This window comes from Cervus canadensis, chromosome 1 (assembly GCF_019320065.1).
Source record: "Cervus canadensis isolate Bull #8, Minnesota chromosome 1, ASM1932006v1, whole genome shotgun sequence".
Lineage (NCBI taxonomy): Eukaryota > Metazoa > Chordata > Mammalia > Artiodactyla > Cervidae > Cervus > Cervus canadensis.
Genome location: NC_057386.1, coordinates 37,365,402 through 37,389,296, shown reverse-complemented (window position 1 = coordinate 37,389,296; position 23,895 = coordinate 37,365,402). Strand labels below are relative to the sequence as shown.

The following is a 23,895-nucleotide window of genomic DNA, read 5'->3' as shown; positions in this document are numbered from 1 at the left end:
CTCACGCTCCTCAGAGCCTCAGAACTACCCTGTGTGGTGGGCGGGTGGGGGGGAAGGTTTCCTGCCCCCTGACCTGGGGTGGGGAAGACAGCCCTTCTGCCTGCCACTGTGCCTCTGTCTCTGAAAGGCCCTGGGTGGGGGTTCTCTGAAGTCATCCTCAGAGAAGCTGGGGGTGCTCCATGAAAGCCACACCCTCCCTCAGGCAGGTGCCCCTGGGGGTGTTGGGGTACAGGGGAAGCTGGGCAAAGACCCTGGTTTGGGTAAAAGAGCCAAAAGTCCAAAAATGTAGGTGTGGCCTTAGCGTTTGGCATATGAACACATTTTGGCAGGTGGGAGGGGTCAGATATCGGGGGTGGGGGAAGGGGTATAAAGGCGGCACTCGGGTCAGGAGCCTCAGAGGAGTTGTTCCCCTGAGAGGGGCCCAGGAGGAGGCAGGGACCCCAGGCAATGTTTAGACCTGCTCTCCATCCTCTGGTACCATCCAGATGCCAGGGGACCTGGGCCAGTGACCCCTGCCCCGTCCCACTGGGCACTGCAGTGGGTCTCAACTGTGTCTGCTTCTCCAACCTGGAAGCTGGTCCCATCTCCGAGGCCCTGGACCAGCTCTCCCAGCCTCCCCCCGCTCCTCTGCCCGAGCCAGCATGTGCCCTGGTCATGGATCATCACCCTGCCTATTTCTTCCCAGGGAGGCTGGCACTGCTTCGCCACAGCTCCTCCTGTGCCCCCGTGCCCGCTCGTGTGGCCCATGGGAGCCCCGACCCACTGATTACTGATTAATGTACTAACAATGACACTGGTGCCTTTGCTGTGCGTTTTAAGATTGCAAATTAGCATGGATACAAGTCTCCATGGAGGAGCCTTATGCTTCCTCCCACAAGCTTCCTTGCCCCCTCGTGGGGAGCAAGGAGGTCACTCTACCTGAGCGGGCTGGAGAAAGTAAAGTGCGGACTCAAATTCTGGACTTCCTCTGGCTCTCGTCCTCTGCTGTCTCCTCCCCTGATCCCCTTTCCTCCCCCTGCTCCCCGCCTACTCCAGGGGCATCCACCTGACTGTCTACTCGGCTGCTCCCAGACCTCCTAGCCCCCCACATACAGATCTGCAGCCTCATTCATTCCTTCTTCCATTCAACACTTGCCACCAGAGTCCTGGAGTATGCAGAATGCCAGGGTAGGGAGGGGCCTGGGAAGAACTTGGCAGGTGGGTTCAATTCCTGGGTTGGGAAGATGCCCCTGGAGAAGGAAATGGCAACCCACTCCAGTATTCTTGCCTGGAGAATCCCATGGACAGAGGAGCCTGGTGGGCTGCAGTCCATGGGGTCACAAAGAGTCAAACACGAGTGAGTGACTGAGTACACACACAGAAGCAGATGGGGGTCTCAATACCAGGCTGTCCAGCAGGTGCCAGGCCCAGAGTAGGCACTGTGGTGTGTGCATGGGGAAGGCACTGCTGCCTTGTGTCGCTTCCTCCATGAAGTCTTCTTGCTCCCCTGCCCACACAAAGGATGTGCAGAAAAGGAGAGCCATTACTGTCTTCATGTCCTATGTGTGTGTGTGTTAGTGTGTGCTCAGTCGTGTCTGACTCTGCGGCCCCGTGGACTGTAGCCCACCAGGCTCCTTTGTCCATAGAATTTTCCAGGCAAGAATATTGGAGCAGGTTGCCATTTCCTCCTCCAGGGGATCTTCCTGACCCAGGGATTGAATCCACATCTCTTGCATCTCCTGCGTTGGCAGGTGGATTCTTTACCACTGCGCCACCTGGGAAGCCAGTCTTCATGTCCTCTTTCCCTCAAATCCCCAAATCCCTCACCTGCTAAGCAGGGACCTGTGAGGGCCTCGGTGAGTAGCCAGGGCTTGGGCAGGCCACTCACCCAGACTCAGCAGCCCATTCATAATCTGTGCCTGTGAAAGGTTCCATAGGGGCTGGACCTCGTGGGCTGGGTGGAAAGGGCATTCCAGGCAGAGGGCAGCACGTGCCAAGGTACTGAGGTGGGGAAGTAGGCAGCAGGCCCTGTTTTAGCCCTTCTCTTAGCCTCTAAGTAGCTTGAACTCCCTAAGAGGCTGTAACTACGGCTTAAGCCGAGTGAGGGCTACCCAGGGCTGGGGAGGCCAGAGAGCTCCCCACTGGGACCAGCACCACTGATAGGGCCCCTGCTCCTGTCTCAGGGGCCCTGCAGCTTCCCTGCCCCCAGAAACAGGAAGGGAGCTAACCAAACGGGACCCAACCCTGTACCAGAACCGAGTAGCATGTTCCTTACGTGGCACCTTCCTGATACCCCACAGGTGGGAAGCACAGAGGGGAGGGGCCAGCCAGGGCCACACCACGGGCCAGCAGGACAGTGGGGGCATCCTCGTCTGAGGGCTGGTCCGCCCTGCCCGGCCCCAAGGTCTCGGGCCTCACTCTGGCCTGACTCTGGCGCCTGCCCCTCCCCCTCCCCACACCCATGCAGGGCGCCAGCCCAGTGGGCTGATATCCCCAGTAGCCGCCAGGCAGCTCCATGGGGCTCTGGAGGCTTAGAGACTGGTCAGCCCTGTGGTCAGTCCTTCTGCGTCTGCAGCCTGCCACCCCCCTGCACGGGGCTCAGCTCCTGGCCCCCCTGCTGCCCTAGCTGGCCTGGCGCTCCTCTCTAAGCCAATCGATGCTAACAGGATGGCTCTGCTGCCAACAACAGCCTCAGGCCAGGCCGGCTGTGCTCACAGAGTGACTGGCGCCTCCGGCCACGCGGCACTGCCCCTCTGAGCCACACCCAAGCCCAGGTCACTCCTGGAGACAAAGAAGCCAGCTGGGGCAGAGCTGGGTTTCCCTCCTCTTGTCTTCTCCATGCCAGGTGTGTCCTGCCTCCTGCCTTCTGCCCATGCCGTCCCCTCTGCTGGAGGCTTGCCCTGGGACACGTGCAGGGCTCCTGCCCTCACCTCTCCGTTCAAGCCCCTCCCCATGTCACCTGCTCAGGGAGGCCTTCCCCAGCAGCCTTTGAAAATATTTGTTGATTTATTTAGGGGCTTCCCTGGTGGCTCAGACAGTAAAGAATCTGCCTGCAATGCAGGAGACCTGGGATGGGAAGATGCCCTGGAGAAGGGCACGGCAACCCACTCCAGTATTCTTGCCTGGAGAATCCCATGGACAGAGGAGCCTGGTGGGCTACAGTCCACGGGGTGGCAAAGAGTTGGACACAGCTGAGTGACTAACACTTGCAATCCATTTATGTTTTTTGGCCACACCACTCAGCCTGTAGGATCTTAGTTCCCCAACCAGGGATGGAACCCAGGCCCTCGGCAGTGAGAGTGCAGAGTTCTAACCACTGGACAGCCTGGGAATTCCCCCCCACAGCCTATTTTAAATGACCTCTTCCCTGTTTTACTTTTCCCCATAATATTTCTTCTTTCCTAATAAATTCCCATCATTTAAAAATTGATGTTATTTTCTGTCTTCTCTCACTTGAGGGGCAGTTCCACGAGAAGTGATTTTGTCTAGTGTTCGCTGCTGTACCCTCAGGGCCTAGAACAGTGCCCGACACACAGTAGGTACTCAGGAAGAAAACCCTAGGCCCAGAGCCTGGCTCACAGTAGGTGCTCAATAAACATAATGGTTCTGATTAGTACACGGGCCTCCGGGGTGAGCAGAGACTCCGCTGTAGCTCTCTTTCAAGGGGCCCTGGCCAGCACAGAGGTGATAGAGGAGGTCTTGGGGAGGGAGGGGACCCACCGGGCCTGCCTGGGGCCTGGGGCAGGGTGACCAGCACAGGTTTGTCTGGGACTCAGGAGTTTCCCAGGATGTAGGACTTTTAGTGCAAATATCTGAAAGTCCCAAACAAATGTCAATCACCCTATCTGGGGGCTAGGAGTGTGGAGGCCCCCCAAAAAACTTCTGACCACAGGATGAGGAGCGAGTTAACGGGCAGGCATGAGGCATGATTGTTCTCCAGACCCACACCTCAGGCCCTGTGGCTGCAGCCTGGGGCCTAGACAGAGCCTCTGTGGGTGTGTATTTCTGAACATCTACATGTATGTATCTGTGTGTGTGGACATGGCTGTGTGCACATACCTGCGTGCCCACATGTGCATACTTCAGCACGCCTTTGTCTCGGAGACCATCGAGGGGGCTGGCCACCCACCCTTTCATCCTAAGCGTTCCTGAACCCCACCCCAGGGAGGGGGCAGGGCCCTCTTCCGAGGAGAGGCCCGTGACATCCCCGTCTTATCTCAGCGCCCACTCTGGCTTTGCCTATAGCTCCCGCTCTCCTCCTGACACGCTGAATTATGTACCCACTCCAAGCCCCTCCAGCACACCAGGATCACTCTCAGCTGGGAAGTGGGCGGCACCTTATTGGAATAACCTTTCAGCTTTCATCTGCCGCAGCTAGTCCCCTCAGCGGGCCTGGCTGGGAACGCTGTGCTAATTGGGCCGCCAAGCTCTCAGGAGGCCTTGTTGGAGCAAACTCAGCCTCCTCTATCCTCTGCCTACCCGTCTCTATCACCTCCTCGCTGCGGGGGCCCCTGCGTGGGATGGAGAGGTGGAGGGGTACACTGGAGGCCGGCACAGGCAGCTCTTTATCCATGAACTGCCTGGGCCTGGGACCAGTCCCAAAGGCAGCACATTTCAGCTGGACAAGCTCAGACAGGTCAGTAAACCTCCACAGCCTCAGTTTCTCAGTTCGGGAGTGGGGACTTAGAGCCCCTGCCTTCTTGGGTGTTGGCAGCACTCACTGATGCTGTGTTCTGAACTCATACCCAGACCGGCTGCAGGGCGGGGCATCCGCAAGGCTGAGGACTGCATTACCATTACTGCTACTCCATCAGAGGAAGCTGCTGCCTCCCCATCCCCCACCCCTTGGACCCTGGCTTTCACCCCACCCACCCTAGTGCTCCCGGACCCCAGAGGCCTGGCAGAGGCACCTGATGGATTAGATACCAAGTCAGGGCTCAACCTCAAGTTCCTGCCAGGCCTTGGCTGCCCCAGGGCATAGCAGGTGGGGGATGAGGTCTTGACCTTTGTACTTGCCTGTCTCTCTCAGTCCATCCCCGCACACCTGGAGCTGCCAGCTCTCTGCACAAAGCCCAGGTCATATGAGCTCTATCTTCACTTTGAGACGCTGTCCCGGGGCTTATGTGTTCACTGCTACTCAAATTTGCTTCTCAGTTTGTGGGCCCCAGAACCTGGGCTGTGGTCACCAGGACTCCAAGGCTGAGGACAAGGGCCTCTGAGAGCCAGCCCTTCCCAGGGGTTTCAGAGAAGACTCTGGGCCCTGTCTCCTCCATCTGGAACCAACTGTCTGTCCCCACAAACCCCAGAAAACTGTAGGCCCACCTGCAAACAGACAGGCCCCCTGACACCCACATGGTGTGATTACTGGGCTGGGAACCTCTGCGGGGGTAGGACAGTCCTCAGGGGCAAGTGTCCATTGAGATGCCTTCCTAGGGAGCTCCTGAGGGTGTGTGAGAGGGGAGCTGGGGGAGTGTCCTACCAATCCCTGAAGGAAAACAGAAGATGGAACCCAGCCTTTGAGAAGCGGGTGCAGAGCTCTCCACCAGGACCCCTTGTTCTGAGTCCCTGTCTTACTGTTTGTGAAAGGTCTTCGGAAAGCATGTCCTGTTTATCGATCACCCCGTTCTGAATCTATCCTCCAGTTCTTTCATTCATGAGAGGAACAGCTCCATGCTCAGTGCTACAACAGTGAGCGATGTGACTCCTTCCCTCATGGAGTTTACAATCTAGAGGAGATGATTTAAACAACCAGAAACGCCCAAACTGACACAGGGTGAGGGGCACTGGGGACACAGGAAGGGGGTTTAAGATAGATGAATGGATGGCCTCTCTGAGCAGTGGGTGACACTTGAGTTGACACCTAAGATTAAGAAGGAGCTGAAGAACAGCTTTCCAGGCAGTGGGAACTGCAGGTGCATAGGTCCTGGGGCAGAACTGAACTTGGTGTGGATGAGGGGACAGGGACATGTGATGGGGTCAAAAAAGGCTTTAAAAGGCTCAGTCAAGAGTTTGGTTCTGGGACTTCCCTGGTGGCTCAGTGGATAAGAATCCACCTGCCAATGCAGGGGACATGGGTTCAATCCCTGGTCAGGGAAGATCCCACAGCCTGCGAAGCAACTAAGTCTGTGTGCCACAGCTATTAAGCCTGTGCTCTAGGGCCCGGGAGCTGCAACTAGGGAAGCCTGTGTAACCCAGAGCCTGTGCTCCACAACCACTGAGCCTGCACCCCAAAGCGGGCGTGCCACAACTACTGTGCCCATGTGCTGCAACCACTGAAGCCTGTGCGCGTACAGCCCACGTTCCGGAACAAGAGAAGCCACTGCAATGAGAGGCCGGAGCACCACACTGAAGAGTAGGCCCTGCCTGTCGCATCTAGAGGAAGCCGGCACACAGCAAGGAAGACCCAGCACAGCCGTAAATAAACAGAGTTTGGATCTGATTCTGTTTCTGGCAGGAAACTAAAGCAGTAGCAACCTGATCAGATCTGGAGGGATCATGGCTTTGTGGGAGCAAGAAGGGAGGCAGGGAGGCCTACGGCTGTCATCCATGAGACATGAAGGGTTCAGAAGGGGTAGGGGCCATGGAGACAGACAGCAGTGCACAGGCTGAGAAACATCTGGGTTGCAGAACTGACAGGACATACGGATGGACCATTGTGAGGGAGACAGGAGGCTGCAGAGGGCAAGAATACAGCAAGATGGGAGGAGCCTAGGAAAATAGGCATCGGGGCTGCGAAGAGCTCCGCTTAGGATGAACAAAGCTGTAAGTCTTAGAGAGATGATTAGCTGGAAGCTGGTTGTACAAAACTGAAGCCCAGAGGTAAGACGCACACTTGGGAGGCATCGGCATAGAGATGGTATTTCCATCCATGGGAATGGATGAGGTCACCCCTGAGAGTTAAGAGAGAATTTAGAGTCAAGACTTCCCTGGTGGTCCAGTGGTTAAGATGCTGCACTTCCAATGCAGAGGGTGTAGGTTCAATCCCTGGTCAGGGAAGTTCCACATGAGGCATGGCACAGCCAAAAAAAAAGAGAGTGCAAGAAGATAGAGGATGGAGGATTGTGGCAACACAGCAATTCTGAAGGTGTGTAAAGGAGAAGGAATGGGCGATGAGGTCAGAGGGAAGCCCAGAAAGTGTGGCGTGACTGAAGCCAAGAGTGTGTCAAGAAGGAAGGAGGAATCAGTCGTGATGAGAGTGGCTGAGAGTTTCTGTGAGGACTGGAGAGTGTGTTTGACAACGTGGAGGTAATAGGTGATGCTGGAAAGTTCACTGCTGGTAGAAAGCTGATGCTGGAAAGTTTGTTGCTGGTAGAAAGGAAGGGGCAGAAGCATGTGGGAATGGGATGACGAGTGGATGGGAGCTGAGGAGGGAGGCAGCACTGTATCAGTCAGGACAGGCTGCGGCACGCTGATGTGACAAGGGACCCAGAATCTCCACGGCCACGAAAACAGAGACTGGCTTCTCACTGAGGCAGGGCAGCCGCCGCTCTGCTCAGGGACGCAGGTGGAGAGCTCACCCTCTACCCAGGACACTGCTGGTCTCCTGGCAGAGGGGACAGAGGACTGGCACTTGAGGCTTTCGTTTCCAGGGGTGCATGTCACTCCGGCTCACGCTTCACTGGTCAAGGTCCTTCAGAGGGCCCAGCCTGTCATCGGTAGGAGAAGGATGAAGGCTCCCAGGGGACTCTGGGGTCAGCAGCTGGGAGCACCCAGAGGCCACCCATTAGGGAAGCTTGGCTGCGAAGGGAGCAGAGAGTCTGGGCAGGACCCGAAGGGGTGTAGGGTCCAGGGAGGTTGTTTGTTTTCTAAGATGGAAGAAAAGACACTAGAGCCTGTTTGCATGTTCCTGGGGGTGATCCAGGAGGAAAGAGAGAGAGAAACTGATGCCTTAGGAGTGAGAGGACCAAAGAGACCAAGATCCAGAGGTCCAAAGGAACACCTCCCGCGCAGCTGTTCCTCCTGAAGAGAGGAGGATGTGTTAGCTTCTGAGGGCTTCTATTTTCTCCCGGAAGTAAGTGGGGTCATCAGCTGAGAGCAGAGGGAGGGAAGTGGGTGGGAGCTTGAGGAGGAAGAAAACGGAATGAAACAGGCCCTCTGTGTGGTGAGAAATCAAGCCACCCTGGTCACACAAAAGGTCTGTGGGAATGAGGAGACACAGTGCCTGCAAACCCAGGCTTCCGCGGCCATGCCCCAGGCTCTGCCAGAGGTCCCCTTACCTTTCACTGCACAGGTGGGGCTGCCTGGCCCCTCCCATGAAACTTGCTCAGGCCACTCCCCTGCTGACATCACACTGTGTGTGTGCTGTGTGTGTGTGTGTGTGTGTGTGTGTGTGTGTGCTCAGTCGTGTCCGACTCTTTGCAGCCCCATGGACTGTAGCCCACAAGGCTCCTCTGTCCATGGAGTTTTCCAGGCAAGCATACTGGAGCGGGTTGCCACTTTCTACTCCAGACCCAAGGATGCCACTTTCTACTCCAGACCCAAGGATGGAACCTGTGTCTCTTATGTCTCCTGCATTGGCAGGTGGGTTCTTTACTACTAGCACCACCTGGAAGCCCCGACGGCACGTTAGCTCAGCAAATATTTACTCCCCCACTTTCCTCTGACCAGGCACCATGCCAAGAGGGCTCTGGGAATAAAAGACCCAGTTCCTGGCTTCCATGAACTGACAGTCCTCCCCAGATGCCTTCAGGAAAGCATGTTGTGGATATCTGTCATTCTTGTCAGCCACCCAGCAGCTAAACCTTCTTCCTGTATTTGGGAGATCTTCCAGTTTATGGAGATGAGCCTTTCCTTCCCCGTGGAAGCTGAAAAGGTCCAGCCCTCACTTTCCCAGCCTCTCTTGAAGCTCCGCCAAGACCCAGGGTCGGGGCTCTGCCACTCGACACGACTACCCCAGACTTCTGAGCTGGAGTTAATGAGGCAGATACACGGGGGCTGAGCAGGACCCATGCTTGCCAGGACGGCAGCGGCGGCAGAGCCAACGCGGGCAGAGGCTGTGGTGAGAACCTTAGAGGTGCTCCCTGGAGGTGTCTTTGCCTTCACTTGGACTGTTGTTCCTACCTGTGGAGTCCCCAGCCCTCTGGGAGATTCTGTGAAGGACTCAGTATGCTTCCAAAAAAACTGCCCTTTTATTTAAATTAGTCAAGGCAGGTGTCTGTTGCTTGCAAATAAGAATCCTCGCAGATGTGAGGCCCCCCCTGCTGAGCATGGCTCCCAAGCCCTCCGTGGTCTGGCCCTGCTCCCCCAGTTCCTGCTCTTCTTGTGGGAGCAGTGCCCTAAGTTTCCTTGGGGTTAGGGGGGACCACCCCCCAACTAGTGCCGGGTGTGTGGAGCTTATCCAAGCATGTCTGGTGAGTGAATGAATGAATGATTTCGCTGATGTGATTCTAGCCCAAAGCAAGGAAACCAGGTGCTAGAGTTGGCTGAGATGGCTTTTTACGGGTAAACACAGGCGTGCGTGCTCAGCCACTTCAGTCATATCTGACTCTTTGTGACTCTATTGACTGTAGCCCGCCAGGCTCCTATGTCCATGGGATTATCCCAGCAAGAATACTGGAGTGGGTTGCCATTTCCTCCTCCAGGGGAGTTTTCCTGACTCAAGGATCGAACCTGCATCTCCTGCATTGGCAGGCGGATTATTTATACCACTTGAGCCACCTGGAAAGTCCAAATATATACAATATATATTTTACAGTAAGTTTTAGCAGCAGGAGAGACCTCATGCCGAAGAGGGTAATTTACCAGGCATTTCAGGCCTCACCTCACAGACCTTTCTCTTTTGACCCTTTTGCAGAATCTCTCTTGATTGGCTCCTTAAGACCCTCTGCAGGGAATGCTTCAAATGGATCTGCGGTGTTCTGTGTGTTAAAGTGAGCAGCGGGCTCAGGGATGGTAACTTTCTTATTCTTTATACCTTATATTTGCTTACATTTACTCTTCAATAAAAGAAATAAATCATACAGAAAAAAAATACCCTGCTGAGTTTAGCTGAGAATCTTAGGTCCCAGGCCTTGAACTGCTGTCTCCTCCCTGCTGGAGGAGCCCCCGGAACTTTCTTCAGGGACCCTCGTCTGGCCAGCCACCAGCACAGGGGAGCCTCTGACCCTTATCCAGAGAGCTTTAGTCCAGATGGCAGGGGGCTTCCCAGTGTCCCCAAACCCTACCTATTTTCCCCTACAAGGTTTTTCTTTAAAGTCACTCTTCCTCACTTGTTTTAGCTTTAAAATAATACTTGCCAATTGTGGAAAATGTGAAATGTATAGAACTAAAAAGGGAGAAAAATCACCACAATCCCATTATCCTTGACGATCATCCATGGGGCCTTGCTGTAACTTCTTACGAGACTTCCTTCATTTACGTAGGGATATATAAAATTTAAATAAAAATTTTATTTAAAGCAATAAAATTGGGATCATGCTATATATGCAGCTCTGTAGCCTGCGTTTTCTGCCTAACTTATTCATTCGTTCAGCTGCTCTCCAGGTGCCTCCATCTGTGAGTTTCTGCTCTAAGGCAGCTTTGGGGAGCCCAGCAGGCAGACTGACCCCACCCTCCAGGAGAATACAGTCTGATGGGAAAACAGACACTCATCGAAGGGCCATAGCCATATCTAATCACACCCTGTGCTTGGATGGCATCACCGACTCAATGGACACGAGTTTGAGTAGACTCCGGGAGTTGGAGATGGACAGGGAGGCCTGGGGTGCTGCAGTCCATGGGGTTGCAAAGAGTTGGACACAACTGAGCGACTGGACTGAACTGAAGGAGGAGTATAAGGAGAGAGATCCAGGTAGCCAGGAGAACTGTGGTCTCCCCTAGTCCGTGGAGGTGGGAGGGCTGGGAGTCTGAAGGTTGAGAAGGACTCCACTGGGGTGAGCGGGCATTCCAGGCAGAGGGAACAGCAGATGCTGCATGTCAGAGGCAACACACAGTCAAGTGACAAAAGATCAGGTCAGGTTTTCAGAGACTACAGAGGATCCTTCTGTATGACAGACCATAAGTTATTTTTCTGAGACATTTAGATTGTTTTCCGTTTTTCGCTGCTATAAATTATCATGGCAAAACTGGTAATATCAGTTGCCTCCTGGGAGACTCTCCTGGAAGCTTAGGGACTGGTGTGGAGGGAAATTCACTTGTATACCTGTCAGGAGTTTTCGATTTATTACCGTGTGAACGTACCTATCGATTCTTTTAAGTCAGTTAAGCTAAAACTAAGTAATATTGAAATGAACATCCTTATGCATAACACTTTATCCAAAAAAATTTTTTTTTACTCTTTCCCTAAATCAGAGATTCAGTATCAGTCCTCCTGATACACTATGACAAGTCACCCAGAAAGGTTAGTCCATAGAGCCTCACGTTCAGGGCCCAGGAAGTCACCAACCATGGGGTTTTCAGAGACTTGAACTTTTCCTTTGTCTGCCTTCCCATCTAGGCTGTGAGCTACTCAGGAGACAAAAGCTGTGTGCCTCCTACAAAGAGGAGACCTCTAGGGTGGGGAAGCAAAGATTAATGCGTGTTGAATCCCTTCTGTGTGACAGATCTACCATCCTGGGAATATCCACATATACTCTTTAGAAGTGTGTGTGTGTGTGTGTGTGTGTGTGTGTGTGTGCTCAGTCGCTTAGTCGTGTCTGACACCTTGCGACCCCCTGGACTGAAGCCTGCCAAGCTCCTCTGTCCATGGGATTTTCCAGCAAGAATACTGGAGTGGGTTGCCATTTCCTCCTCCAGGGGATCTTCCCAACCCAGGGACTGAACCCTCATCTCTTGCGTCTCCTGCATTGGCAGGCAGATTCTTTACTACTGCATCACCAGGGAAGCCCACTCATTAGCTACCCCCCCCAAAGATTGTTTATTTATTTATATTTGTTTATTTGGCTGCATCCAGCCTTAGTTGCAGCGCACAGGATCTTCGTTGAGTCATGTTGGATCTTTCGTAGCGGTGCACTAACTCTCTAGTGTGGCATGTGGGCTTAGATTCCTCTTGGCATGTGGGATCTTAGTTCCCTCACCAGGGATCGAACTTGCGTACCCTGCGTTGCAAGGCAGATTCCTAACCACTGGACCACCAGGGAAGTCCTCCCCCAAAAAATTATTAGGAAGGTATTCATAGCCCTATTTTACAGCTGAGAAAAATAAGGCTCAACAAAATGCAGTGATTCACCCGAGATGGTGGAACCAAGATCCAGACGAAGATGGATCTGGCATTGAACGATGGAAAGACAGCTCTCTCTCTTCCTTGAGACCACTGCCGCCTCAGGGACCCTCACCCACATCCCACGGACAGTGTCTCGGCTCCCTTGCCGATAACTTCACCACCCACCCTCAACCCACCCCATCTTCATTATTTATTTCCTCTCCTGGTGCTCCTCACTTGCAAGGCTGGGGAAATGGAGGAGGCAGATGGGGAAAGAAGTGGAAATTCTGTGTAATACCGTTGACTGTTATCACAAAACTTGTCTTAAGTGCCAACTCTAGGGATTTGCCAGAGTTGGTGCAACAGAGGTGGGGCCGAAGGTCAGATTAAATTGGGCTAGTAACCCCAGGGGGATGCTTGAAAGGGGTAGCTAAAGAAAGCATTTCCAGCAGGAACACGAGGCAGCTGAGGCAGGCAGCAAGCCAGCCGGCCAGGTCAAGCCTGCTTTGAGAAGCTTAGTGGTGACAGGCCTGGGTTCACACATCCTCCCCCAGAAACCTGAAATCTTGCCTTTTCCCCCCAATAATGAGTTGGTATAAAAATGGATCCTGAATAAAATCGTCTGCAGTTTTCAAATTTCAAACTGCATTAGTCAAAATATATCAAATTTCCGTGTACTAACTTACCACCTGCTCAAAATCGGATCCTTTTTCAGCTGGAATATATTGAAATATGAATCACCTCCTGAAGGAAAAGGGGAGACGGGGAGGGAAGGCCCTCTCCAAGTGTGCGGATGGGCAAGCCAGCATCCTGTGCTCCTTGGGCTCCTGGGCCTCCACCAGCCTCCCAGCCTCCCTGCCTGCCTCAGCCTCCCTGTGACAATGGGCTCACTGGTGGCCCATGCTCCTCAGCCACTTCCCCCTGATAGATACCTGATTTCTAGCTCGAACTCTGATGCTCTGGGCAGTTTATGCTGCATAGTCCAGAACACACTCATTTCAAGTCCTCCAACCTTTAAATAAGCATCTACTATGTGCTGGGTGCTCAGACTCACAGGGAAACGTGAAAGTGAAAGTCACTCAGTCATGTCCAACTCTTTGTGGCCCCATGGACCGAGCAGTCCATGGCATTCTCCAGGCCAGAATACTGGAGTGGGTAGCTTTTCCCTTCTCCAAGGGATCTTCCCAACCCAGGGATTGAACCTAGGTCTCCTGCATTGCAGGCAGATTCTTTACCAACTATCAGGGAAGTCGGACTCACAGGGAGCCCGGCCTCTAATTACACTGTTAAATCCTAAGATGACTCCTTTGTCCCCATCTACTCATCCCCTCAGCAGCACTCATTGAACAGTGTGGGCCCTTTCTTCTGGAAACACTTTCTTCACTGCAGAGGTAGAACTGCCGTTTTTTTCCTCCTGCCTCGATGGCTGCTTTTCTTGGTCTGCTGTGCTGGGGGGTCTTCTTTGGCTTGATTTCTACATAGCCTGACTCCCTAGGCACAGCCCTGGGATCTTCTCTCTTCCATACCCACACCTATCCCCGGGGGAGCTCACCCAGGCTCAGGTTTTAAATACTGTCTCCATGGGGATGAAGATCAGACATGTGTCTCAGTCCTGAACTCCAGAGCAGTCCACCCAACAGCTCCCCTGACATTGCGCGTGGATATCTAATAAGCTGCTCAAACTCTGTGCCCCAAAGGGGTTCCCCGCCCAGGCTTCCTCATCTCAGTAAATGCCAGCCCCATCCTTTTAGTTGCTCAAGTTGAAAATGTAAATGGCATTCTCCATTCTTCCCTAGCCCTCAGTCTCTTTGCCTTTAATCCATCAAGTCCCACTAGTTCTACCTTCAAAATAAATCTTAAGTTGGTTCTCATCACGCCATCCCCACCGCCCGCACTCTGTCCCAGGCCACCACCGTCTCTCCCCCGGACCCCAGCAGCGGCCTCTCCATCCAATCTCCCTGCTTTTATTTAGGTCCCATCACCACCCACAGCCCACACGCAGCCACCAGCATCTTTAAAAATGGTAAGTGCTATCTTGTTCCTTTCCTGCTTGAAGACTTCCCAGTGGCTCCCCCACAGCACCAGAATAAAATGCAAGCTTCTTACCAACCCAGCGCTTCCTCATGACCGCCTCTCATCACATCTTCAGCCCCGTCCTCTACCATTTTTCCCACACTGGCCTTTCGGTTCCTAGAATACAGCAAGCTCATTCTTTTTTTTTTTTAATGTATTTATTTATTTGGCTGTGCTGGGTCTTATTTGTGGCACGTGGGATCTTTGGTCTTCATTGCGGCATGCAGGCTCTTTACCTGCGGCAAGTGGAATCTAGTTCCCTGACCAGGGATTGAATCTGGGCCCCCTACACTGGGAGCTTAGAGTCTTAGCCACTGGACCACCAAGGAAGTCCCAGCAAGCTCATTCTTTTCAGCATTCCAAAAGAAAACCCCATAACCATTAGCAGTCATTCCCATCCTGCCTCCCCCCACACCCACCCCCAGTCCCGGCAACCGTTAAACTGCTTTCCATCTCTGATTTGCCTATACCGGAAGTTTCATACAAATGGAATGATACAATATGTTTGCCTTGGCGTTTTAGCGCTGACTGTTCCTGCATGAACCACGCTGCCCCAGGCCCTTGTGGGACCACCTCCCTCTCAGCACTCAAGCCGCAGCTCCAGCATCACCTCTTTGTCTAATGCAGATGCCCCAGCCCACCCCAGTCCCTCTTGATCGCAGAAGTACATCTCACTGTTGACCTCTTAGTCCTCTCACTTAATTATTTGTTTACATGTTTATTGTCTTTCCTCTCATCTGCTTGTTCCCTGTCATGTCCCAACCCCCAGGACAGTGCCAGGCACCTGGGAGGCACTGAACAATTATTTGTGGATTAAGTTAATGAGGGCAGCATCAGCGCCATGATGGAGCATTGAAAATGCTCTTAGAGACACGGGTGAGGGTGGGAGCCAGTTGTGCTGCCGGGGAGTGGAAGGGTCACAGTGGAAAGGCGGCCTCCAAGGGCAAGTAGAAGCTCCCCCTGGCCTTCATGCTAGGTGGAAGGAACCACACGGGCAAAGGCCTGGAGGCAAGAGACAGCCTGCCTAGTTTGGAGTCCATGACGTCTCCTCTGGTTTGCAATTTGTCCCCTAATTCATTGGTCCCCAACCTTTTTGGCACCAGGGACTGCTTTCATGGAAGACAGTTATTCTCTGGACCAGGGTGCAGGGGATGGCTTTGGGATGATTCAAACACATTACATTTATTGTACTTTAATCTAACGCCACTGCTGACCTGACAGGAGGTACCTGTCTGCAGCCCATAGGTTGGGGGCTCCTGCCCTAACTCTTTCACTAGCTTCCCGCAACAAGGAGACACAAGATATGTCTAGGAGTTGGGTTTGATACAAGATGCAAGGTACTGAGAAGAAAGAAAAGAGGGAGTCTTTTTCATGTTTCTTCTCCCCCAGCCTGGTCATGGCATGGGCTGGACACCGGCACAGATGCAGAGAAAAACAGACTGGTTCCAAGTTTTCTGATTCTGAGTCATTCGCAGCTACCTTTCAGAGACATGGGAAGGTGGGAGGAGATGGCGATGTATATTACAGACACTTGCAACTGTGTTTTGAAGATGGGGCTGAGCCAATGGCCCCTCTGGGTGCTGGACTGTCTGTGAGTCCCATGTCCTTTATTTCTCCTGATCCAATCAAGCCCTGCCAACCTAGGCCCTGTGGCTCTGGGAGTCCAGCTGAGCTCCCAAGAGGAGAGGCCCTTCCCCAAAGCCAGGAGGCTCAGGAGGGCAAATTCAATTGTGTGCAAGGCAGGAGCCATTAACCTGTCTGTGGACTGCAGTGCCCCCACCCTTTCTCCCCTTGGCCAGCCAGGCCTGTTCAGGCTGCCTCTGCCAGAAAACAGCCTCCCACCATCCCGAAGGCCCCCTGCTGCCCCGGGGCTGTGCAAAACCTTTTCTGTCCCTTGGTGCCCCATAGCTCCCATCACCCCTGCCTCTAAGATCAGAGCAGGTTCTGAGCTAAGAAGAAAAACCAATCCATGTGGAACTCACTCCGTAGTCAGAGGCAAGCCTGTATCTTGGTGCTTCGTGCCCCTCAAACTTCCAGGTGGAATCTGCCCTTGTGTGTGCATGCTCCGTCACATCCGACTCTTTGCAACCCCACGGACTGTAGCCCACCAGGCTCCTCTGTCCTTGGGGATTCTCCAGGCAAGAATACTGGAGTGAGTTGCCGTGCCCTCCTCACAGGGATCTTCCTGACCTGGGGATTGAACTCAAGTCTCTCACATCTCCTGCATTGGCAGGCTGGTTCTTCACCACTAGCGCCACCTGGGAAGCTCCTCTTGGCAGGGATACCCAGTACATTATGTGGGAGGGTGGGCTGGGAGCCCTCTGAGTGGGTCTGCCTGCCCCTCAAGGGTGCAGAGGAATTCGCTCAGAGCAGGGTTGGCCTGCACCTCTCCCAGGTGGCTCTCCCAGTGAAGACCCCCGGGCCACTCTCAGCCCAACCTCAGGCCTTGGCGGGCCTTCCTGCCCACTGCCCTGCCAGCCACACACCCAGTCCACACTCCAGAAAGTCTGGCTCCTTTACCCCATGATTTTCCGCCCCCTCCTGGGCTCAGTTTATCGAATGGCTGCATGCCACCATGGATGATCGTGGCTTCTGCCTCCCCCCAGCCCAGAAACACACAACTTGCTCGTTTTCTTGTTTCAAAGCCCAGAGTACCCTTTCAGGCTTTCCACTAAATCTGCCGCTTTCTGCTCAGGATCGAGCCAGCTCATTTAGGCAGCCGGAACGAGGAACAAATCAGGAGCACCTCCAGAGCTAATGAATGATCCGAGCCTTCGGCTCAGGTCAGCAGCCCCCCGCCAGCCTCCTGGGTCCTCTGTGATGGCTCATTATTCCAATATTCCCAGGAGACAGATGGAATTTTCCCCAACATCACCTAATTACATTCCGGCTCTACGTGATACGGTGACATGTGTGCAAGCGCGCACTGTTCCCCACACGACAGAGACTGGAGCATCCCTGCAGAGGGTGCGGACGGGATGTTTTCATCTCGAGGTGTGCGCTGAGAGCTGTTACCTGGGGAGGCTCGGGGATGATACCCACCCCTCTCCTGTCAAGAGCAAGCCCCATCCCAGGCGACAGAGAACCAGCCACAGAGGCGCAGACAGAAGGGACTTCAAAGAGAGGACAGCTGTAGGGAGGGGACGTGTGTTTCCTGAGGGCCTGCCACAGAGGATCGGAGATGGCTCTGATGCGGAGTCTCGGGAGCACTCCAACGCAGGGCTCCCCTGGACTTGAGTCCCTCCCGGTGCCATGTTGAGCTTCCCAGCGTGCTCCCAGCCTGGGAGGGTCCCCAGGACAGAAGACGGCAGGCTCCTGGGGACAGCTCAGACCCACTAACAGAGCCAAAGGATGCAGAAATGGGTGTGGAGGCTCCTGAAGGACAGAGCGGCCTCCTTCGCGCCCTCCCCTCCCCTCCCTCCAGCTTCTGTCCATCACCCGGGGGTGTAGGCTGGACTGCAGGTCCCTGCCCCCCAGCCTCACTCCATGTGACCTTCACAGCCTCCTCTCCCGTTCTCCTCAGTGGCCTTTCCAAACCTTTCCCACTCTCCCTAAATCGCTACCCTTGGCCTCCGGGCCTGCCTCCTGACCTTCTCAGCACCCTCCCACGTCAGACCTCCTGCTGAGGCTGGCTCCGGTCTGCCCTCTCACCTCTGCTCGCCCCCAGGTTTCAGTTCAGATGTCTGCGCTGTGCTCAGTCTGACTCTTTGTGACCCTGTGGACTATAGCTCACCAGGCCCCTCTGTCCATGGGGATTCTCCAAACAAGAATACTGGAGTGGGTTGCTGTGCCCTTCTCCAGGGGATCTTCCCCACTCAGGGATCGAACCTGCGTCTCTTAGGTCTCCTGCATTGGCAGGCAGGTTCTTTATGACTAGAGCCACCTGGGAAATGTCTCCTGGGGCCAAACAGGAACCACAAAGCGTGAGAAGGGCAGGGAGGATGAACAGGTGGCCACCTGGAAGCCAGGCCCATCTGGAGAGGCCCAGGCTCCAACCACTGCTGCCTGTGGAAAGGAGGAGAGGGGAGCGCTTTGATTTTTCTGGACAGTGGGAATGAGAATTTTCACATGCCATTGTTTAGCAGCAAATTCCACCCCAAACAAAACACGCTGTGGGCCTGCACAGCCCTAGCTGCAGCCCGATTCTGCCCAAGGCCGTGGTTTCCGACAGCTGCCTCCTTGTCTGGTGGGCACCCTCTCGGCATCTCCAGTTCCCTGCCCCCACTATCGACTGCTCCCTCTCTGCCCTGAGACTCACTCTAGCCTCTCCCACTGAACAACAAACCCTGCCAAACCAACATCGCCCTGCGGCCACCGCCTCTCTCCTCCAGACTCAGGCCAGTCAGAGGCAAACCACTTGAAAAGTCTCTCTCCTCACAGTCAGCCCACTTCCTCCACTTCCAGACCCTGCCCTGGGATTCCACCTGCTTCTCACGCACAGACTCCCTGCTTCTGCCCAAATCCAACCGTTTTCAGTCTCACTCTTGGATCAACTGCCCCTTGAAATCTCCTCCAGCCCCAATTTCCTCAACACAGCTCTCTCCAGGGTCAACACCAACTCGGGTCTACTCCACACACTCCTTCTCAGCCCCCACGTGCACCTCTTCCTCTTCCCATTCTCTCCACAGAACCCACACAAATTCATCCCCCCACCTTAGCTGACTCCTAGCTCCAAATCCGAATCTCCAAAGGCTCCGTGCACGTCCCCTGGGATCACCCAGACTCCTGCTACTCGGCATTCCCCAAACGAGTAGCACCCCCCTCCAAACCTCCTCCCCTGTCCCTGGGTCACCTTCTCAGTGACCACTGACTCAGTCTGCACAAAACCTGGACTCTGCATTTCTTCTCTTCTCTTCCCTTGAGTTCCGTTCACCCCTGTAGCTTCCACCTTCAAAACTCCTTCCCAAGGGAGCAGCTGCCTGCTCATCTCCTACCTTCTTCCTTTCTCCCTTCCAGCTCCTCCTTCTGACCCTATCACTCCAATGGCTGTGACCCTCTTTGTCCAAAGCTCTGGATCCTAAGGCAGCATTCAACTCCTGTCATAAGCCCAACCTGGTCCACCTGGTGCAGTGTCTCTCCCATCTCCAGGCCTTGGGTCATGCTCCCCTCCCCTTGAGATGTCCCTCCTTCCCTCATCTACCTGCAAGTTCTCACCTGTTCTTCAGACTCAGTGCAAACTAAGTGTGATTTTCCTTGTTTTGGGCTCACCTAGAAAGCTCTGTTCATTCCACACAGCTTCACTATCATCAATTCACTTGCAGGAATCTGTTGTCATATGAGAGACTGAATATACAAATAGATAATGCCAAACCACATAGAAAAACAGAACTCTGACACTCAGTCTGCAGTAACCAGCCCAGGAAACTGTCCCCTTACCTACAGTAACCAGCCCAAGAAGGCAGCCTGCTACCAACAAGTCAGACTTGTAGGAAATCAGTCCGAATCTCTAGCAAACAGTCCAGGAAGCCAAACAGTAACCCCTGTGACAATCAGCCCCAATCGACAAGAACTTGACTAGCTTCCCTAATTTTTGTCCCCACCTGCAACTTAAGATCAAGCAGGGAAAACCAAATATGCTCCTAACCACACATAGAGGATACCCTACTTTTTTTTTTTAATATTAATTTATTTGGAGCTGCACTGGGTCTTTGTTGCCGCTCAACATTTTCTCTAGTTGCGGTGAGCAGGGGCTACTCTCTAGTTGCAATGTGCAGGCTTCTCGTTGCGGTCAGTGGCTTCTCTTTTTGCAGAGCATGGGCTCTAGAGCGCTCGGGCTTCAGTAGTTGTGGCACACGGGCTCACGGGCTTAGTTGCCCCGAGGTATGTGGAATCTTTCCTCCCAGACCACGGATTGAATGTGTATCCCCTGCATTGACAGGTGGATTCTTAACCACTAGACCACCAGGGAAGTCCAAGGATGCCCTGCTTCTAATTAGTCCATCCCTAGCTTCCCCAGGCCAATCAGGGCACAATTGAGGCCTTCCTTTTTTTCCACTCTAAAACTTTCCCACTCCTCTGCCTGCCTCGGACTCTCTGCCAAAATGTAAGTGATTGTTACTTCAAAAAGCAAGTTCTGGAAAAAAAAAAAAAAGCAAGTTCTGAATAAACTGCCTTTACATGTTCTCACTCGGTTGGTGCTTTTATTTCCAACTATCCCAAACTTGAGCCATTAAAACAAAACCCATGACCTCATGGGTCTGTGGGCTGAATGGGCTCTGTGGGATGGTTCTTCTGTTGTTCTCACTCAGGGTTTCTCGTGTGCTTGCAGACAGATGGTGGAGAGCCCTGGGTCCTCTGGGCTCAGAACTAAGATGTTGGGACTCGTGAACCCCTCTCTCCTCCATATGGTCTTGGGGCTTCTCCTCTCAATGTGGTCATTGCCTGTGATCTTTTCAGAGGAGCCAGGGGGTGTGCAGACTTCTTAAACCATGGTTCAGATCTCCCAAAATCGTCTTCAGACTTGGGAAAGTGAAGACGCTGGCTTTGAACAAGAACTGGGAATGGGAATTGGCACAGCTTCACTTCTACTGCATCTGACTGGTTAAATCCAGTTGTGTACCAGCCTGATTCCATGTGGGAAGGGACCCTTCCAGGCTATGATAACAAGAGGCACGGGGGCCACCTTTGGAGACTGGCTTCCACACATCTTCTTTCTCACTGACATGGTTCTTGGTCTCTGGGTGTTTGGTATCGAACACGGGCTTGGCTGAATCAGGGCTCAGCAAGGCTTGATGATCAGGTATGAACCGACAGAGGGTTGGCGTGTCCAAGAGATGAACAGAAAGGCTCTGCACTGGAGGCCCTGCCCCCAGGCCCACACCACCCTGTGTCATTCACATAAACATGCTCTCTGCTGCTCGGCACGCCGCTATTTTTAAACCTCTCAAGCAGTGAGTGGTGCTTAACATTTTTTGAATCAGGGACCCCTTAGGGAATCTCATGAAAGCTGTAGGAGACCCTCTCCCTGGAGAAGTCACTCACAGTTCTGCAGCATTAATGGCAGCTGCCCTTTACCGAGATCTTCAGAGCAAGCCGGTGACCGTGTGCAATGCAGCATGTCCATGATCTGGACTTATTACCCCAAACATACTGCAGGCTAAACACTACCATTTAGCTCCATTTCATAGATGAGAAAGCCGAAGCTCAAAAAGGTTAAGGAGTGGTCCATTGGCTAAGACTCCGATCTCCTAAAGCAAGGGGTCTGGGTTCAATCCCTGGTCAAGGAACTAGATCCCACATGCTGCAACTAAGACCCAGTGCCGTCAAATAAATAAAAACAAACACTAACTCTTTTTTTTTTTTTTTTTTTAAAAAAAAGGGTTCTGGAGAAGGAAATGGCAACCCACTCCAATATTCTTGCTTGAAAAGTCCCATGGACAGAGGAGCCTGGTGGGCTACAGTCCATGGGGTCACAAAGAGTCGGAAACAACTGAGTGTGTGAGCGCACACATATTTATTCCTACTTCAGGTGCTTTATGCCTTTCAAAACTAAAGCCTCCTCTTAACAAGAAAAACTTCACAGACCCCTGTGGTAATTGTGTGCTTTAGTCCCTGATTAGAAAAAATGGACAGTGACAAGAAGCAACTACTCAGAGACATTTGCAAGTGAGAATGATTTCATCATCTGCAACAGATCAACACTTATTTGAAAACAGTAGTCTAATAAGAACCTGCTGTATGGTGCAGGGACCTCTATTCAATGCTCTGTACTGTCTTAGATGGGAAAGGAATCTAAAAAAGAAAGTGTGTATGTATATGTGTCACTGATTCACTTTACTGTACTGTGAAAGCTAACACAACATTGTGGACCAACTACACTCCAAGAAAAATTAATTGGGAAGTAAAAAAGGTTAAGGAGTAACTAGAAAACAGCACTGGAAGTCAGTGCAGGAAGGTCTGAAGACAAAGCCCAGACCCTTCAACCACTGCACCCTACAGTTTCGGGGTTTCTGGGATGCTCTGCAGTCCATCTGGGAACCCCAGGTTAAGAATCCCTGCTCTAAGGGCTTCCAAAGTTCTACTTCCTGATCTAAGTACCCTACCTGTCTTTAAGGCTCTGAATAAGCCAGACCCACTCCTTTCATCCCCCTCCCTACCCCCAACACCTGGATTTCTGGCTACTCCCAGGCCACACCTAGCTGCTGCCTCAGCCTGGCTACCCCAGACTCTGAGCTGGCCTCCCTTGAAATACACTCTCCCCATTCTGTCCTCAACCAAAGGTCAAGTCCCCTTCTCCCGAGAGCTTTCCTTGACAGCCTGCCCTGGACTAGTGCTGGCTTATCCCTCTCCCACTGGGGGCTCTCATCACTTCCTGAGTAACTGCTATTTTCCCAACTTAGCTCTGATCCTCTTGAGAGCAGAGACCCATCCTCCCTGTCTTTCTCACCTTCCTAGATAGACACTTTCATAAACACTAACGGTTCACAGACTCCTCCCCAGGCCCATATCCTCTGCTCTCCTTTTGATTCCTGGACCCTCAACCCCAAAGGCTGAATGAGACTCCAGAGTGGACCAGGTCAGAGAGGCACTGCCGAGATCCAGACATGTTTCCTTTCCGCAGAGAAGCAGCTGCTGAAATACAGTTTTAGAACCCAGTCCAGGGTCAACCCACACCTGGCCGCTCCAGCAGGAATATCTGGTATCATCTGTTTCTTTCTTTTGCATTCTCAGGGGACACCATGTTGCACGAAATCTGTGACTGTTTTGTTTCCTGATAACAATAAATAAAGGCTGAAAAGAATGTGCATGTATCGGTCGGATGCACAGCTTCTATGGAGCAAACAGGACAAAAGAAACATCAGCTTCTCAGACTTCCCTGGTGGTTCAGCAGTTAAGAATCCACCTGCGAAAGCAGGAGACATGGGTTCAATCCCTAGTTGGGGAAGATTCCACATGCCTCGGAGCACCTAAGCCCGTGCACCATAACTACTGAAGCCCATGCATCCTTCAGGCTGTGCTCTGCAAGAGAAGCCACAGCAATGAGAAGCCTGTGTGCTGCAACTAGAGAATAGCCCTCTGCTCACCACAACTAGAGAAAAGTCCACACAGCAACAAGACCCAGCACAGCCAAAATTAGAAAAAAATGAATAAATAAAATCTAAAAAGAAAGAAATACCAGCTTCCCAAGTTCCATGAGTGGAGAAGGCAATGGCACCCCACTCCAGTACTCTTGCCTGGAAAATCCCACGGACAGAGGAGCCTGGTAGGCTGCGGTCCATGGGGTCGCTAAGAGTCCGACACAACTAAGCGACTTCACTTTCACTTTTCACTTTCATGCATTGGAGAAGGAAATGGCAACCCATTCCAGTGTTCTTGCCTGGAGAATCCCAGGGACAGGGAAACCTGGTGGGCTGCCATCTATGGGGTCACACAGAGTCGGACACGACTGAAGCAACTTGGCAGCAGCAAGTTCCATGAGAGTCTGCTCTCCTGGTGCCCCACTCCCAAACCAGGCAATCGGTCAACAGGCCCTGGCTTATGGATGGAAAGCTGACAGCAGGATGTAAGACCACCACAGGCAGAGGTCAAGGACAGACAACGACCAAGGACAGAGATGATTGACCAGTCCCCCCCACACACATCATTTGTCCCCGAGGGCTAAAGTTACTGTCCTCCAAGCCCTGGGTCAAGCACTTTGCACTTGTTACAACCACACGAGCAAACTGTTGAATAATAAAATTCATTTTACAGGTGAGAGAACCAAA

The 23,895-nt window shown here is 53.0% G+C and overlaps 1 protein-coding gene and 1 non-coding gene across 2 annotated transcripts in view; one reads left to right on the top strand and one right to left on the bottom strand.

The window, feature by feature from the left end:
• The window catches only part of RTN4RL1 (reticulon 4 receptor like 1), a 73,171-nt gene that overhangs the window by 5,474 nt on the left and 43,802 nt on the right, over positions 1-23,895 (bottom strand). The gene's annotated exons all lie outside the window — the stretch shown is intronic.
• Positions 6,903-6,975, top strand: TRNAG-UCC. The gene has a single exon. It is a non-coding gene; the product is annotated as a tRNA-Gly (tRNA).